The sequence below is a fragment of the Panthera tigris genome, chromosome B4, assembly GCF_018350195.1.
Source record: "Panthera tigris isolate Pti1 chromosome B4, P.tigris_Pti1_mat1.1, whole genome shotgun sequence".
Classification (NCBI taxonomy): Eukaryota; Metazoa; Chordata; class Mammalia; order Carnivora; family Felidae; genus Panthera; species Panthera tigris.
This window is the reverse complement of record NC_056666.1, coordinates 60803290-60822709: the sequence shown is the minus strand read 5'-3', so window position 1 is coordinate 60822709 and position 19420 is coordinate 60803290. Positions and strand designations below refer to the sequence as shown.

The following is a 19420-nucleotide window of genomic DNA, read 5'->3' as shown; positions in this document are numbered from 1 at the left end:
TTTCACTGTGCTATAATTCACACATTTTCCCTGCATTTTAGGTGACCATCCAATGACAGTAATTTACCCTAAAAAAAAGCCACATTGGTAAATACTGTCCATATACAGAGAGAGACCAAAATATTGTTCAATAATAATGATGGGGGCACCTGGGTGCCTCAGTCGGTTAAGCATCCGACTTTGGCTTAGGTCATGATCTCATGGTTCGTGAGTTCAAGCCCCACATCAGGCTCTGACGGCTCAGAGTCTCGGCCTGCTTCAAATTCTGTGTCTCCCTCTCTCTCTGCCCCTCCCCCGCTCACAATGTGTCTCACTCTCTTTCTCTCAAAAATAAACATTAAAAAAATTTAATAATAATGATGGTACACATTTCATATGTCTGCTTAGAAAATTACAAATTCCAATATGTAAAATATAATTATCTTCTCACCTAGCCAAGAAAATACAGCTGTTAAAGTTTCAAACTGCTACAGTATTCTTTGGTCTATTAAAAAGTTGACTAGTGTCAGACTTCATGTTAAAAACCTTTATAAGATCAAGTATAACCAGCAGCAACATCATCTGCATAAAAACTCGGCCAAATTTTTTTAAGAAGTGAAAATATACAAAATCTTGTTTCTTTGGGTATTTTGTTTGTTTGATTGCTTTTAAATCTTAAGCAAGAAAGAGTACAGACACAATTTGCTTCATTTCAAATGTGAAATCCTTGGTTTTCTAAGACAGAGAATACAAGGTCAGCATATACTCATTACAGCTATAAAGCTAATCAAAAGTGCAATGAATGGCACATCTTCATCTTTCACTTTGTAATGGTAATCAGCAAAGTCATCGGGCATATCATTTTTCATTAACAGACCTCTTCTAAAATACAAAAAAAGCCCACTACGTCAGAACACCGCATAAGCAAAGGAAGACCAAGTTTCCAAATAGTATGCAATTTTTTTCCAGTAATTCCGCCTGTGGTCAACTCTGTTTTGTTTACATAAGCATAATAACTCTTGTAAAATCTAAACAAGAAACAGGTGTAAATGCTCTCATGCACTCTTAACTGTGCCCAAAGAAATCTGTTGATCTCCGCTAATGGTTAATAATTCACAAAGAGAATGTGAACAAAATGGTAATCGTTTTTACAACTTTTAACTTAAAAAATAATTTCGGACTTTTTCATTCAGACATTCTATTTTTTTTAATTTTTTTAAGTTTATTTATTTTTGAGAGAGAGAAAGAGAGAGAGAGAGAGAGAGAGTGCACAAGCAGGGGCAGGGCAGAGAGAGAGGAAGACCCTGAATCTGAAGCAGGCTCCAGGCTCTGAGCTGTCAGCATAGAGCCCGATGCGGGGTTTGAACTCACAGACCACAAGATCATGACCTGAGATGCAGTCGACCGCCCAACTGACTGAGCTACCCAGGCCAGGCACCCCCAGACATTCTTTCATCCAATCGAGGCTCCTCTTTTTCAGCACACTTTCACTTCACAGAGGCTGGTGATTACCTTACACAAACTGCCATCTCCCTGAAATCCTCTGATATCCTAATTTATTATCAGGTCTATGCATGAACCCATTCTTCGGGTTCAGAGCTCACTGCTGAGACTTTGAACTTCACTCATGTAAGGAAATCACTCAGTTACAGAAAACAAAAAAAAAATATACAAAAACTGAGGACTATCTAAATATAATAATAATAATATGAAGGTTTGTTAGTAAATATAAAATAAGTGGATAGGTTTTTTTATTTTAAGTGGCAGAAAACAGTGTTTAGAAAAGTGTTACTTATATCCAAGAAGGTTCCCTTCGAGAAATTCCCCTTGATTTACTATTTAATGGATGTCAAGATATTACCTAGGATATCTAGATTAAAGACTTAAGGAGAAATATATAATAGCTTTTAAAAGGCTAAGACACAACAACACAACGAATAGATTCAGTCACTTTCTTAATAAAAGAGGGATTACAAAATTCATGAAATTTCTACCAATATAGTTATTTTTAATTACTCTCCAGAGTATTCTGTAAATACAGGCTCCACCTCTCCTTGCCTCTTTGAGGAATAATGGTGTGTTCCTAAAAGCAGTTTGGCAACACCATACACTATAAATTATAATGAGAAGTTTTTTGAATTATGCACATGACTACAAAATTATGTTTCAATTCATAAAAGAGACATACAGAAACAGAGTCCTCAAAATCCATCACTAGAATGGTCAACACAAATTCATATCATATAATAAAGCTTTTTGAACAGGGAAATTAAAAAATAATCTACTTAAATCCCCACTACTTCTTCATTATCATAGTAGGAAGAAAATGCCATAGCAACCAAAAAAAAAAAAAAACAAACAAACAAACTAATAAAATGCAGACAGTAGTATCTAATGACTCTAATAACTTTGAAAATTATAGGAGAAATATCTCAGAACCATAAATATATCTTTAAGCCAACTTACTATCTGAGATTTGTAATCTTTCAACTCTTGCTCACACAAAAGTGACCCAACATAGGCAAATTCTAAGCAATTTCCAAAGAGGAGGAAAAAACATGTATCACAACTTAAGTTAAAGCAGTATGTTAAACTGATTTGTTGAGGCAGTTTTTGACTTCCCAGTCTGTGGAAGCTGGGTCCTTACGAACTTCTTGTAGAAACCAAAAGCAAAGGCAAGCAAAAATAAACAAGTGAGACTATATTAAACTAAAAGCTTCTATACATCAAAAAAAAACATAAACAAAATGACAAAGCAACCTACCGAATGGGAGAAGACATTTGTAAATCATATATCTGATAAGGGGTAATATCCAAAAATTATCAAGAATTCATACAACTCAACAGCAAAAAAACAAACAATCCCGTTTTAAAATGGACAGAGAATCTAAATAGACATAGATTTTTCCAAAGGAAATATACAGATGCCCAAAAGGTAGATGAAAGGTACTCAACATTACTAATCACATGGAAAATGCAAATGAAAACCACAGTGACATATCACCCCACACCTCGAAGGAACAGTAATACTAGAATGGCTATTACCAAAAAGACAAGAAATAAATACTGGCGAGATAAGTCATAGGAATGTCATGTACAGCATAGTGACTAAAGTTAATAATACTGAATTGCATATTTGAAAGTTGCTAAGAGATCTTAAAAAATATTCATGTGTAAAAAAAAGTAAGTAATCACATGTGAACGTTAACTAGAAGTATTGTAATGATCATTTTGCAATATTCAGGCGTACCTCATTTTATTGAGTTCGTGTTATTCCATTTTGCTGATACTGCATTTTTTACAAGTTTAAGGTTCATGGCCACACTGCATCAAGCAAGTCTATCAATGACATTTTTCCAACAGCATTTCCTCACTGCATGTCTCTGTGATACATTCTGGTAATTCTCAAAACGTTTAAACTTTGTCATTATTATATTTGTTATGATGATCTGTGGTCACTGATCTTAATGTTAACTACTGTAATTGTTTTGGAGCATCACAAATCATGCCCATATAAGACAGCAAAGTTAATCAATAAACGTTGTCTGTTCTGCTTCACCAACCAGCCATTTTCTCATCCTTTTCCCTCTCCTCAGGCCTCCCTATTCCCTGAGACACAACAATACTGAAATCAGACTAATTAATAACCTCACAATGGCCTCTAAGCGTTCAAGTGAAAGGAACGGTTGTACATCTCTCACCTTAAATAGAAAGTTAAAAATGATTAAGCCTAGTTAGGAAAGCATGTCAAAAGCTGAGACAGGCTGAAAGCTAGGACTCTTGTACCAAATGATTAACCAATTTGTAAATGCAAAGGAAAATTTTCTTGACGGAAATTGTTACACCAGCAAACACACAAATGATAAGAAAGCAAAACATCCTTGTTGCCGAAATGGAAAAAGTTTTAGTGGTCTGGAAAGAAGATCAAACCAATCATAACATTCCCTTAAGCCAAAGCCTAATACAGAGCAAGGCCCTAACTATTCAATTCTATGAAGGATGAGAGAAGTGAAAAAGCTGCAGAAGAACAGTATGAAGCTAGCAGAGGTCGGTTCATGAGGTTTCAGGAAAGGAGCCATCTCTGTAAAATAAAAATGCAAGGTAAAGCAGCAAGTGTTGATGTAGAAGCTGCAACAAATTATCCAGAAGACTTGCTAAGATAATTAATCAAGGTGGTTACATCAAACAACAGATTTTCATTGTACACGCAACAGCATCTACTCTATTTTAAGAGGATGCCATCTAGGACTTTCATGGCTAGAGAGAAGTCCATGCCAGGCTTCAAAGCTTCAAAGGACAGGCTGATTCTCTTTGTTAGTGGCTAATCCAACTGGTAACTTTAAGTTAAAACCAATGCCCAGTTAGCATTCCAAAAACCCTAGGGCCTTAAGAATTATGCTAAATCTACTCTCCTATATTCTATCAATGGAACAACAAAGCTTGGATGACAGCACATCTGTTTACAACATGGTTTACTAAATATTTAGAACCCCCTGTTAAGACCTACACTCAGAAAAAAAGATTCATTTCAAAATATTACTGCTAACTGACAATGTACCTAGTCACCCAAGAGCTCTGATAGACGTGTAAATTGAGATTCATGCTGTATTCATGCCTGCCAACAACATCCATTCTGCAGCCCATGGATCAAGGAATAATTTTGACTTTCAAGTCTTATTATTTAAGAAATACATTGTATAAGGCTACAGCTGCTGTTAGCAGTGGTTCCTCTGATGGATCTGGGCAAAGTTAATTGAAAACCTTCTGGAAATGATTCACCATTCTAGTTGTCATTAACAATACTTGTAATTCATGGACAGAGATCAAAATATCAATATGAACAGGAGTTTGGGAGAAATGGATTCTAACCTTCATGGATGACTTTGAGGGGTTAAGTATTTCAGTGGAGGAAGTAATTGCAGGTGTGGTGGAAATAGGAAGAGAGCTAGAATTAGAAGTGGAGCCTGAAGATGTGACCGCATTTGTGCAATCTCATGACAAAACTGTAACAGATGAGGAGTTGCTTCTTACTGATGAGCACAGAAAGTGTTTTTTTTTTTTTTTTAACATTTATTTATTTTTGAGACAGAGAGAGACAGAGCATGAATGGGGAAGGGGCAGAGAGAGAGGGAGACACAGAATCGGAAGCAGGCTCCAGGCTCTGAGCCATCAGCCCAGAGCCCGATGTGGGGCTCAAACTTCCGGACCGTGAGATCGTGACCTGAGCTGAAGTCGGACGCTTAACCGACTGAGCCACCCAGGCGCCCCAGAAAGTGTTTTTTTGCGATGGAATTTACTCCTGGTGAAATGCTGTGTAGGTTGTTGAAATGATAAGAAGGATTTAACACATTACATCAATTTAGCTAATAAAGCTGTGGAAGGGTTTGAGAGGACTGACTCTAATTCTGAAAAAAGTTCTGTGGGTAAAACGCTATCAAATGGCATCATATGCTACAAAGAATTCGTTCACGAAATGACGAGTCAATAGATGTAGCAAACTTTTTTACTATCTTAAGAAATTGCCACAGCCATCCCAACCTGCAGCAAATAACCACCCTGATCAATCATCAGCCATGAACACTGAGGCAAAACCTTCCCTACCAGCAAAAAGGTTACATATGGCTAGCTGAAAGCTCACATGATAGTTAGCATTTTTTAGCAATAAAGATTTTTCAGTTGGGGCACCCGAGTGGCTCAGTTGGTTAAGCATCCTACTCCTGATTTCAGCTCACGTCATGATCTCACGGTTAGTGAGACCGAGCCCCGCATGGAAGTTGGGGGGAGGCTGTCAGCTTCAAGCCTGCTTGGGGCCCTCTCTCCTTCTCTGTCCCTCCCTTGCTCCTGCACACATTCTCACACTCTCTCTCAAGATAAATAAATAAACATTAAAAAAAGATTTTTAATTAAAGTATGTACTTTTTTAAAGACATAAGGTTATTGCACACTTAACAGAGATAAAGTATAATATAAACATAAGTTTTATATGCACTGGGAAACCAAAAAAATCATTTGACTCTCATTATTGCAATATTCACTTTATTGTGGTGGTATGGAACTGAACCCACAAAATCTTCAAAGTATACTTATATACAAATATCAAAGTATTATGTTGTACACCTGAAATGAATATAATATGTCAATTAAACATATACATACATAATTTTTTTAACTCATTACAACATGATGAGGTAGTTAAGGGAAAAAATTGCTTGTGCTCTTTTTGTGACTCCTTTATTACCTATTCACTTATTCAAACTACAATTGCAGAGTTACCATTACGATCAAGACAATGAAAGATCTGCAACCTTTTACTTTGGAAAATTTACCCCAAGAATATCTCATCAGTATTGAAATAATGAAAATAAATAAATAAATCCTTATCTAAAGTACTAACTGGTTAAATATTATGGAAAGGCCTCCCATTGTTTGCAGAGTTAATATCACTGTTGGAACATCCCAAATATCAAATAATTAAAATAAAATACTAATGTGTTACACATAATTGGTGTTTAATAAACCAATTTTACTCTTGAGAATTTATTTAGATATTTCTTGGAAATATTTTACATATTAAATATTTTAAATATAACATAAAAGGGTAATTGTCCCAACACAGGGTAAAATTTGACTCAGAGATATAAAGGGAATACACAGGAAAGATTTTATTCTATTCCAACAACGAGGGAACCAAGGAAATGTTACAATCAGTCAAAGGAAAATCCAAAATAGCACAAATTCATGATGATTAAGGAATATTGAAATGAATAGCAATGGACATGAATTTTTTTCCCCAAAGGAGAGAAGGAAGTCGATCAAAACTCTATTAGACATCACAGAATTTACATGTCTATCAATTACATATAACTTACAGAAAACTATAAAATGTAAAATAGCTCAAAGTCGGTAAACAGGGATAGAATCAGATAACCCTGAGACCTCTGCTCAGTGTTAACAATGCATAGTTTTCATTTGAAAAGTTTTTTTCTTTATGACCAAAAAGAATAGCTCAAATTTCAGTTAAGCCAAGTGAAATAAAGGGGAGAGAACTGCCTCTGACTGAGTATATAGTCTGCACCAGGCATTGTAAGAAATATTGTGTGTCAACCAATTCGATCCTTACCAAAACTACAATTTTATAAATGAAGAAACTAAGATTCAAAGTTTATTTATTATGTCCAAGATCTCACAGCTAGATCAGAATACACGTCTGTTTGACTCCAAAGCTCACACCCTTCTTTCCACAATGATTAAAAAAAAAAAATTACGGGGCACCTGGGTGGCTCAGTTGATTGGGCATTCAACTTCAGCTCAGGTCATGATCTCACCGTTTGTGAGTTCAAGCCCCGCGTCAGGCTCTGTGTTAACAGCTCAGAGCCTGGAGCCTGCTTCGGATTCTGTGTCTCCCTCTCTCTGTGCCCCTGCCCCACTCACACTCTGTCTCTCTCTCTCTCTCAAAAATAAAGATTAAAAAAAAAAATTTAATTAAAATCATGTAGATCTTTGCCATTTGTGTATGTATGTACGTGCACGCAAGTGTATGTGTGTGCGCGCACATTTAGGATGTAAACAATGAGAAATACAAGACAAGGAATCAAAATATAGACCACCTAATAGTAAAAGCATAAAGTTAGAAAAAAAAGAGAGATAAAAACTTAAGTATTTAATAAAACTTAAGTATTTAATGTTCTCAATGAAATGTATATTTAAATGATAACAACAGAAGTTACTGTTCTGTTATTCAAAGTCTAAAAAGAAAAACATGCCTGAATAGCACATATGCAATAATTTATAAATGTCAATTAAAAGAATAAAGTAAAACCAGCAGTTCTCAAAATTCTTAACCATATCCTATTCCCAACAGAAAACAAAATAATGGAAAACAAAACTAGTTTAAAGTTCACATCCACCCTTCCAGTTACTCAAATGGTAAAGGAAATGTAGTTATAGTATGGGAATATTAGCAAAATGCAAGTCACAATTACTTCTTCTTTCCTCTCTTTCATTAAGCCTTCAATGTAAAGCTTGCCACAATTTCTATTCTCTTTAAGCTGTGGAGATATTTTCAATTCTATGTGTACTTTTTTCTTCAATTGCAGATTTCTTCTCTTATTCTCTGAAAAGAACTACTATTCTCACAATTTTCTTCCTATATGCCCATGATATTCTTGCTCTAAATCTTTTTATAATGTATATTAATACTTTTGACTTAATCACTATGTGCCTTAAAATTAAAATATTTTTCTTTTCTTGTTACCTAAATCATAAAACAGAAATATAAACAAACTTCATTGCAACATACTGACAAGTAACAGTAGATCACAAAAAGAAATTCTTATTTGTCAGAAGCTAACTCAGCCTCCTAAAGTGAAATAAATAGTCTCATAATAACTTCAGAGTTTTCAAAGAATGAGCATCATTGTATACAAATAAAACTGTTCACGGGGCGCCTGGGTGGCTCAGTGGGTTAAGCGTCTCATTTCAGCTTAGGTCATGAGCTTGCAGTTCATGGGTTCAAGCACATGTCAGACTGTGCTGACAGCTTGGGGCCTGGAGCCTGCTTCGGATTCTGTGTCTCCCTCTCTCTCTGCCCCTGCCCTGCTCGCGCTCTGTCTCTCTCTGTCTCTCAAAAAAAAAAAAAAAAACAAAAAACAAAAAACACACACACATTAAAAAAAAGTTTTAAAAACAAATGAAACTGTTCACTTTAGAGTTTTGCAGTATTTTGCCCACATTTAAGTCTGAAGCATCTATACTACCCAAATAGAGTGCTATATTTAAGTATTCCCATCAAAGTTAGCCAGCATCTAATGACTGTGTATATAAAACATGTATGTAGCTTTTATAAACGTTATAGTCCTAACAGTTTTCAACAACAGCAGACCAGCCTTCTCTAAAGCAAAATTTGGGCCTACTACATTATCATAAACTTCTTAACTCTGCTGGATGTCTTTATACCCCCTTTCCAACAAGTTTAAAGCAACAGCAGCTATTAGACACCTAAACTCTCAGCTTTTCCTCCAAGAAATTGTATATGCCCAAATGCAGAAGAAATGTTATTTTAAGATCTATTGTCATTATATTCCTTAAAATTAATGAAACATAAACTGAAATAAACTGAAAACGGTTTACATCTCAAAATAAAAATAAACAAGAGGCAAATGCCTTCACCTAAGGAATGTCTGTCACAGAGTCCAATTAAGTACCAAAGTTATGCTTGTTGATAAGCATAGAAGACTTAAGCAAAAAAGTGAAAATTAAAAAAAAATTTTTTAATGTTTGTTTATTTTTTAGAGAGAGAGAGAGAGAGAGACAGTGTGACTGGGGGAGGGGAAGAGAGAGAGGGAGACACAGAATCCGAAGCAGGCTCCAGGCTCTGATCTGTCAGCACAGAGCCCGAGATGAGGCTCGAACCCACAAACCGTGAGATCATGACCTGAGCCAAAGTCAGCCGCCCAACCGACTGAGCTACCCAGGCACCCCCCAAAAATGAAAATTTTAGTAAGAAATACAAATGGTAAAAAAACATATACTTACAAACTCATGAAATTGGTGCAAAGCCTTATGAATTGTTCATTTAAGGGATATATCAGTCTAAGGTTTAGAATATTCAGTATTTAACTCACCAAAAGTAGTGATAGTTAACTGTAATATGGTCTTCCATCTATAATTAACAAAAAATAAAACACAATTGTCTAACACTGACTTGATGAAAGCTTAATTTATGGTTTATGAAAGGTATAGTTTAGAAAAAGAAAAACTCTGGGGTACCTGGGTGGCTCAGTCAGTTAAATATCTGACTCTTGATTTTGGCTCAGGTCATGATCTCACAGTTCATGAGACTGAGCCGTTATAGGCTCTGTACTGACAGCATGGAGCCTGCTTGGGATTCTCTCTCCCTCTCTCTCTCTGTCCCTTCCCCATGTGTGCGCACATGTGCACATCCTCTCTAAACAAACAAATAAACAAACATTTTAAAAAATTATGACAATCAAATAATATAATGACTGGGGAATTGCTTTAAAAACTAAAGTTATCAAGAAGAATCATCACATAGGTGATCAAATCATATAGGTATGCAAAGTTTCCTAAATAAAAGAGAACCATTCCAAAGGCAAAAAGAGTGAAATATAAAATATTAATTTATCCAATATATTTAAATAAAAAATACAAGCAACCAGATAGAAGAATGGTTGATCAGCTACACAAACTTAAATAAAAGGAAAGATATATAGACAAATACTGGCAGAGTTCATCCAAGTATTATCCAGGGAAAAGGACACTTAAGCCAACATTTTAAGTTATTCCAGTCCTCTTGGCAAATCCACTTCTATAATGTGAAAGAAACATGCTCTCACCATAAGTCATTAAATTCAATTTATTTATTCTAATTCCATGTTCACCACACACCTTTTGATCACAATCTGGTTACCATTTGTTCTGCCTATAGGTAGAGAATGGAATATTCCATTATCTGGCAGAGAAATTTCTCATTGTAAATTAATAAATTGGCATTCTGGTTCTATATTTAAGCTTAATATGCTTTGTCTATCTCTGAAAAATGAATCTGCTCTCAATATACTGACAAATATACAACCTAATATACAAATATATGTATTTATATATATACTCAGCAAGAACCAGTTCCCAACTTTGAGCAGAGGCAAATTTAATGAAAAAAGATGTGCCCATCTCTGAGGATTCTTTCAAGAAAGTGTGCCAAAATTCACATGTTGATACAACATCCTAGTACCTGTAACCAAGACAGCATATATAAGAAATTTTACATTTTACAGTTAATGAGAACTAAAAAAATTCAAGTGACTTGCCTAAATTATCCTACTAAACAGTAACAGATTAAGATTATAATGGACCTTTCCTGATTCCTAATAGCAGTTCTTTCCCTACCTCCATAAGATAATACCATTTGGGTGAACATTCCATGAAACTTTTCAAGTTTATGAAAACAGAGTTATATTTCAGAGATTAAAAATTTTGCTTCATTAGAGGCTATTTACAGGAAGAAACAGTATTTGCTATTTCACAGGGAGTAGTATGAAGTCCAGGCAAAAGAAAGGAAGAAAAGCAAAGCAAAGCAAAGCAAAGCAAAGCAAAGCAAAGAAGAGAAGAGAAGAGAAGAGAAGAGAAGAGAAGAGAAGAGAAGAGAAAAAAACAAACATATCATTTCAGAATAAACCTACTTTTATTTAATCCTCATTGTTGACCATGCATAAAAGTGTGCTTTTGTCCCAGATTACACAATTCAAAAAAACTAAGTAAAGCTTGGCCATATTTGTGGAGATGGAGAAAGACTGACTGATAATCGCTATTTCTATAGATAGACATTAAGTACAAAAAGGTATAATCACAAAGGGTAAAAACAGGGAGTGTTAGAAGAGTGCAGAAAACCTAATTTGCATCAGGCATCCTCAAAAGCTATCATGAGTGTGGTATAATTTTGTCAAGAAAGCAAAGCTTATTAGTATTCCACATATAACAGCAAATATGTGCCTAGAAAATACCCTAAAATTTTGAGAGAAATACCTGTCTCAGAAATAAATTTTCTACCACCAAAACAAAACAAAACAAAACCCTTTAGGGCACTTCTATTAGTCACTTTAATTGTTAGTAGAGATGATCCTATGTATTAAAGGATTAGCTATGTTGAGAATAGACTGTTGTGGGCAAGGGCAGAAGATCTGTTTAGTATGCTTTTTCAGTAAAACACTCAAGAGATAATGGTGACCCAAACCAGGATGATAAGTGTGGAAGTTCTAAAAATTTACAAAATACTGTATATATTTTGAAAGAATAGGCAACAAGATTCCCTGATTATTCAGATATAGCGCAGAAGAGGAAAAAGAAGAATCAAGGATGACTCCAGCATTTTGATTAAGTGAATGAAAGGATGCAGTTTTCAACAATTAAAATGGAAAAGCCTGCTGATGGAAAAAAGGGCAGAAAAGGAGGAGTTCAGATCTGGACTTTGTAATACCCACATGAGGGTCTTTTATTTCCACCTAGACACTTGGACTCTTAAAACTATACTGGACCATAAAGGGGCATCAGATTCATTTGTAATACATAGGACAGAAACATAGCATCCAAGCAATATCAAAAGTTTCTTTCACAAGGAAAGTTCCAGCAGCAATAAAAAGGCTTAGCCTCTGCCCTCAACCCAAGTCCCAGCTCATGTGCAAGTAGACAAGGTCCTCATAGGCAAGGGTGAAGCCCATTTTGGCTTGGAAGTCAGCCACAAGCTCCATAAGAGTGAGAATCTCTTGAAACAACCTAATGGGCATTGCTATGAGGGTCTCAAAACAGACATGTTTAGTTACAAAAATTAACATACTCAGGAAAGTCCGAAACTATGCCTTCCAGCCAAGTGCATACAGCTCATTCACAGAGCCCCTAGACAAGACATAACTTATTTATCAGGGTCATTTTTTATCCTGTTGCCTGGTAACAAGGATGGCATTCCACTTCATCATGTTCCCAGGGGGCAGAGAACCAGAAGGTGTAACTCAAAAGATGTATCTTTAGAGAAGGACATGTTAATTTAGAACGTCTAAGAGACATCCAAGTGAAAACAGTGGGCAACCTATAAGATTATATGAATCTAAAGAGACTAGAGACTTAAATCTATTAACAATAGTAATCTTGGAAAGAAACAAACAATTGAAACAATAACATGCAGCTTGACTACCTGTAAAAAAGATTATTCAAATGTGCCTCTAAAGTGTTCCCCCCCGCCAGGATACAACAAAAAGAGCTTATTTCACCCTAGAAAGACATAGCGTTGCCAATATATAAACATTAATTTTCATGAAACAATGTGCCATGTATATTTTAAAGTTAAAAATCTAAAGCAAAAATGGCAATAAAATAAAGATGAGGGGCTCCTGGGTGTTTCAGTCAGTTGAGTGTCTGACTTTGGCTCAGGTCATCATCTCACCGCTCGTAAATTCGAGCCCCAAATCGGGCTCGCTGCTGTCAGCCTGTCAGCACACAGTTCGCTTCAGATCCTCTGTCCCCCTCTATCTGCCCCTTACCTGCTTGCACTCTCCCCCAAAATAAATACTTTTAAAAATAAAAAGTAAAAAATAAAAAAATAAAGATGATATTTTGTAACTAAAATGGAGTTTTAGAGTTATAGGCAATTCAGAATAATCTTGTAAGATTAGCAAAATTATCAATGATTCTACAACTTGCATTCTTTCATGTATTTCAGCTTCTATGACGAATAGCATCACTACTCCAGAATGCTCCTTACATCTTATTATTTAGACTTATTTTGGAATAGAAAAACTGTTTGGTATCAACAGGATGATGAAAACCATTAAAGGTAAGAAAAACTTACCAACCTAATGGTAGCATGCAAGGCTTTACTTTATTCTTTATAAATATTTTGAATATAGTTATTTTTCATTGTTTTAGTTGTCTCTTACTTGTGCTACATATACATTTTTACCTTTAAATTATATTACGAAGCCTCCTGCTACCTCTTAAAATTTATCTTCAATTAAAAGATTTACAACTCCTTTCTATACATACAGATTATCTCATTTTTGACATTAAATTCAGGATCCTATGGTAGAAATCAAACTAAAGTATGTCCTTTCAGCAGCATTAGACAGCAGTTTTGAGAAACTTACAAAACTGCAATAACAGAAATAAGATTAACAGATTAGGTTAAAATAGTTTCTTTAATTACAACTTTAGCTACTTCCTAAACAATACCCTGACTGAAAGCTACTTTCTAATGGCAGAACTAAGGGGAAATTAAATGATTATCATAAAATTTACAATAGATACACAGACACACACAAAAGAAAGTAAGAATAATGTGATTGTCTTCTGATGCGTCAACTTGGATGGACTACAGTCACCAGTTTTTCAATGCATCACTAATCCAGGTGTTGCTGTGAAGGTATTTTGTATGATTAAAGCCTATAATCCATTGGCTTTCAGTAAGGGAGATCATACTAGATAATATGCGTGGACCTGATTCAATTATTGAAAGGCCTCAAAAGCAGAGCTGAGGTTTTTTTACTTGAGGAAATTCCACTTTGGGCTGCAGCTTCAAACTGTGCCTAACAGTTTGAACTTGCCCTTCCTGATGGCCTACCCAATGGATTTCAGACTTGCCTAGCAGTCCCCACAATCGTGTAAAATTATCTTTCAATACTTGCAATGTATCTCTCGATATATATCTACTACTGGTTCTGCTTCTCTGAGTAAACCATGTATGATACAAATACCATGTCCACACAATATATAATACTCAAATATTCCCACAATTGCTTAATGGATAAAAACCTTCCTGGGGCACCTGAGTGGCTCAATCAGTTAGGCATCTGAGTCTTGACTTCAGGTCAGGTCATGATCTCAAAAGTTTTGTGAGCTCAAGCTTGGCTGCACGCTGACAGCACGGCGCCTGCCTGGGATTCTCTCTCTCTCTCCTCTCTCTCTCTCTCTCTGTCTCTCTGCCCCTCCCCCTGCCTCTCCCCTTGCTTGCACACATTCTCTTTCATTCTCTCTCTCTGCCTCTGTCTCTAAATAAATGAATGAATGAATAAATAAATAAATAAATAAATAAATATTTTTTAAAGCCTTCCAATTTATTTGAACCAAACAGACCACTGCCAGCAAACATCCCAATACTTTAAACCCTTTCTTGAACAAAGTAATGAATAAATGAAAAAAGACAACACAGACAGAAAAATGGATAGTACAAATCTCCCAGATTAAATAGAAAGCCATATTGCATAGAATATCTTGTTTTGTGACTCTTCAATCATTAATTGGCAATTGTTTTTAATAGAAAGATGCTCATAAAGAAGTAGGAGTCATTAACCTATTTATATGTTCTCCTAATCCAACATCCCAACCATAATTGTTACAGACATCTGGATTACAAAAAGAATTCTGGGGGCGCCTGGGTGGCTCAGTTGGTTGAGCATCCGACTTCGGCCCAGGTCACGATCTCACGGTCTGTGAGTTCGAGCCCCGCATGGGGCTCTGTGCTGACAGCTCAAAGCCTGGAGCCTGCTTCAGATTCTGTGTCTCCCTCTCTCTCTGCCCCTCCCCCGCTCATTCTCTCTCTCTCTCTCTCTCTCTCTCTCTCTCTCTTTCTCTCTCTCTCTCTCTCTCTAACATAAACATTAAAAAATTTTTTTAAAAATAAAAAAATTCTGTATTATCTATTACCCATCCAACATAAATGACATCTAGAATAAGACAGAATATAATTACCTTATACACAAAATGTTTTTATAACCAGTTTCTGGATGTGAAAGTATTGTTTCAGCATAGATTAAATCATAAAACACACAGCAGGTAGGTAATTTCAAACAAGAAATGTGTACAAGGAAAAAGTTAAGGACCTACTAGAAATAGTTGAGAGAGCAGAAGAATGGGTAAGTAATATGAAAAATTATTTAAAATGTTTTCACACATAAGACCTAAAAAAAAAGAATGCTTTCTGAACTCTCTAAAATTCTTTCTGTCCCTAATATTACATTAAACTTTATAAGATCCTCCAGTATTATAAAAATAAGAGCAAGACTCTTACTTAAATAGGCCAAATACTAGAAAAAAGAGTCACATACTTTCTGTTCTGTACACTGATTTTTTTTTTAATTTAAATCCAAGTTAGTTAACAAATAGTGTAATAATGGTTTCAGGAATAGAATTTGTGATTTATCACTTATATATAGCACCCAGTACTCATCCCAACAAGTGCCCTCCTTAATGCCCATCACCCATTTAGCTCATTGCCCACCCGCCTCCCCTCCGGTAACCCTCAGTTTGTTCTCTGTATTTAAAAGTCTCTAATGGTTTGCCTCCCTCTCTGTTTTTATCTTACTTTTCCTTCCCTTCCCCTATGTTCATCTGTTTTGTTTCTTAAATTACACATATGAGTGAAATCATATGGTATTGTCTTTCTCTGACTGACTTATTTCACTTAGCATAATACATTCTAGTTCTATCCACATTGTTGCAAACAGCAAAGATTTCATTCTTGTTGATCACCCAGTAATATTCCATTATCTATCTATCTACCTATCTATCTATCTACACTACATCTGTCAATGACAGTTGGGCTCTTCCCATACTTTGGCTATTGTTGATAGTGCTGCTATAAACATTGGCGTTCATGTTCCCCTAAGAGTCAGCATTTTTGTACCATTTGGATAAATACCTAGTAGTGCAATTGCTGGGTGGTAGGGTAGTTCTATTTTTAATTTTTTAATTTTTTGAGGAACCTCCATGCTGTTCCCCAGAGTGGCTGTACCAGTTTGCATCCCCACCAAGAGTGCAAAAGCGTTCCCCTTTCTCCGCATCCTCACCAACATGTTGTTTCCTGAATTGTTAATTTTAGCCATTCTGACTTTAAAGGTGACAATGTGCTCATATCATAATGTTTTCTGAGACAATGGTTTTTTTTTAAATTAAATATATTTGGAGATTTACTGTCTTCAAAGCACTTATTTTCCTCTGTTTATATTCCCGAACAACCCTGATATAGCAGGTAGATAAAAATAGGCTCTTTACAAACAAAGATATGATGTAACATATTTTAGGCTAAGCCTAATTTTTTAGACTAACAGGAATGATTTAATACTACATCTTATGTATATAATATATATTTAGATAAAAGAGTGCCCCAGAGTGCAAGTATCATACCATGTGCTGGCACAGGGAGTGTTCACCTTCTTTAAGTAACAGATAACTCTGAGAGTCTAAAGGAGCTATGAACTTTCCTCTCCAGAAAGGTCCATACACTCATACACACAGAATTTTGTATACAACTTGATGAGTTTCATACATGCCATATTTAGAAGGTTTCTAAAAAGAGGATAAAAAGATAAGACAGTTTGCCACCCTAAGGATCACATTGTAGTGAAGATACATGTAAACAAATTATAATAATAGAAGATGTAGAAGATTAAGTCTAAGTGCAAAGAAGAAAAAGATTATCTTTATCTTTATAAGAAAGTCTTCACAAAGGATGTAATCCCTAGATGAACTTAAAATAGGACATATAGCTTGTGAGATAAAGGAAAAGCAAGAGAAAGGGGAAAATACTTAAATAACACCATCTCAGGCATACTCATTTAATCTTTAATAGTATATACTATCACCTTTAATCATATATATATATATATATGTGTGATTAGATATCTACATATATATCAATGTAGAGATATACAATGTAGATTATATAATATACATGTATATATGCATATGTGTATTCACACTTAATCTTGAGAATACTTCTTCTTAACAGGTATTATGACCATTTTACAGACAAGAAAACAGGTACTGGAAAGGCTAATTAACTTGGCCAAGATCACAGAGCTCTTAATGGTGAAGCTGGGATTCATAGCCAAGTCTGTATAATTCTTACTGGTACTTTCTAGGCAAAGAGAAGAGCATATGAACAATGGGTCAACTACACTCAAAAAAAAAAAAAAAAGTATGGAGACATGAAACCACAGAATATGTTTAAGGGAACGGCAACATAATTGAAAAGTAAAAAGCCCAAAAGAAATACGGTGATTACAGAGGCCCTAGTCAACTAGTTGTAAGAAATTAAAAGAGAGAGAGAGGCTTAGAAATAACCGTTTTCTGGCTGGTACACCTGATTGAATGCTGACTTTATTAAGTGAGAAAAGAAATATTAGAAGAGTGTAGGTTTAAAGCAGTAAAAAGGAGGATAAGATTTAGATATGTTGACTTTAAGGTACCTAAGAGAAACAGCCAGATAGAAAGAGCCAGAGAGCAGCTGAAAATTTAAGTCTGAAGCTCTGAAGAAGGGCAAGAGTAAAAGCACAAACCTAAATACCCTCAATTAAAAGATTTCATCAGTGAAAAAATACAAGAAGCAAGAACAGAACCCCAGAAAACAACTTTTAAGAGGAAGGGAGAAAGAAGATGATAATGAAGTGAAGAATCCAAAAGCAAGGATACAGATGTAGAAAAAAACAGGGGTATGCGCTGGCATAACCATCAACCTAAAAAAGACGAACTAACAGAATAAAATGCCTTAGATAAAACAAAACAGTAATTAATAGAAAAGAAAGGTTATTTCCTCTGGCAGAAATTGAAGGGGTTAAAGAAGTTCAGTGGAGAAAGAGACATGTAAACCAAGCCTTGAAAGAAAGGTGTGACTTGAACATGTAGTGGAGAATATTCCAGCTCGAGAACAAAACAAGAAAAAACAGAGCTAGGGACACACTAGAAAGACCTGCTGGGAAAGGCAAGTAATTTCAGTTTTACTGGACCACTGGTATGTCAAGGGTAATAGTGACTGACAAGTTAACATAGTTAGGCCATTAGCGGATAAGAGTGGATTTGGAAAATGAGACAAAAGAGCTTAGGGGTTTTGAACTCCTCTATATAAAGACTATTCTGGACACCATGTACAGTATGAATTAGGAGAAAAGGAGTCAGTTAAGATAATATTTGCAATAATTCATGTGAGATGTTCTATAAATCTGAACTAGTTTGACAGAAGTGAAAACGAAGAAGAGGAAGCTGATGCACTAAGCAAAAGAATGAGACCAAGAGTACTGACCAACATACTTGTATTCAGCTTCCCCTAGAGCGAAACAACTGGAATAACCAAAGCCAATGTCATTTCAAGACAAAGCATTTGATATACCAAAAATGATTAACTAACCCCATTTAAAAAATCTCACTTAATTGGCATATAGTATCTATAGAACTCATGATGAATATTAGAAATTCCCCTTTATCATAATAAGGCATTTATATATCTCTAAAATGTGAATTACTTTTAAAAAGATGAGTTTGGGGGCACCTGGGTGGTTCAGTTGGTTAAGAATCTGACTCTTAGTTTCAGCTCAGGTCATGATCTCATGGTCCTAAGATCGAGCCCTGCAGTAAGCTCCATGCTGGACATGGAGCCTGCTTAGGATTCTCTCTCTCCCTCTACCCCTCCCCAGTTCAATCGCGCTCTGTCTCAAAAAAATTTAAAGAGGCACCTGGGTGGCTCAGTCTGTTAAGCATCCAACTTTGGCTCAGGTGATCTCACAGTTTGTGAGTTTGGGCCCCACATTGGGCTCTGTGCTAACAGCTCAGAGCCTAGAGCCTCCTTCAGATTCTGTGTCTCCCTCTCCCTCTGCCCCTTTGCTGCTCATGCTCTGTCTCTCTTTCTCTCTCAAAAATAAATAAACATTAAAAAAATTATAATTAAAAAATATAAAATAAGCAAAAACATGAGTTTGTACTTTATTCTGATAAAAACATGTTTTAATATAAGGCCTTTTCACTTCCAAAACATTTATTAATTTTAATGTTCACCTTAGTCGGTTTTACATAGAAATGTTTATGTTTTTTAACAAACCTGTAAATACATCAATATAAGCTATGGGCTAATGAAATACAGCTTCAATTAGCCTTTAGGAAAACTAAC

The 19420-nt window shown here is 35.5% G+C and overlaps 1 protein-coding gene across 7 annotated transcripts in view; it reads right to left on the bottom strand.

Moving 5' to 3' along the window:
- The window catches only part of CCDC91 (coiled-coil domain containing 91), a 349643-nt gene that overhangs the window by 232695 nt on the left and 97528 nt on the right, over positions 1-19420 (bottom strand). The window lies entirely within an intron of this gene.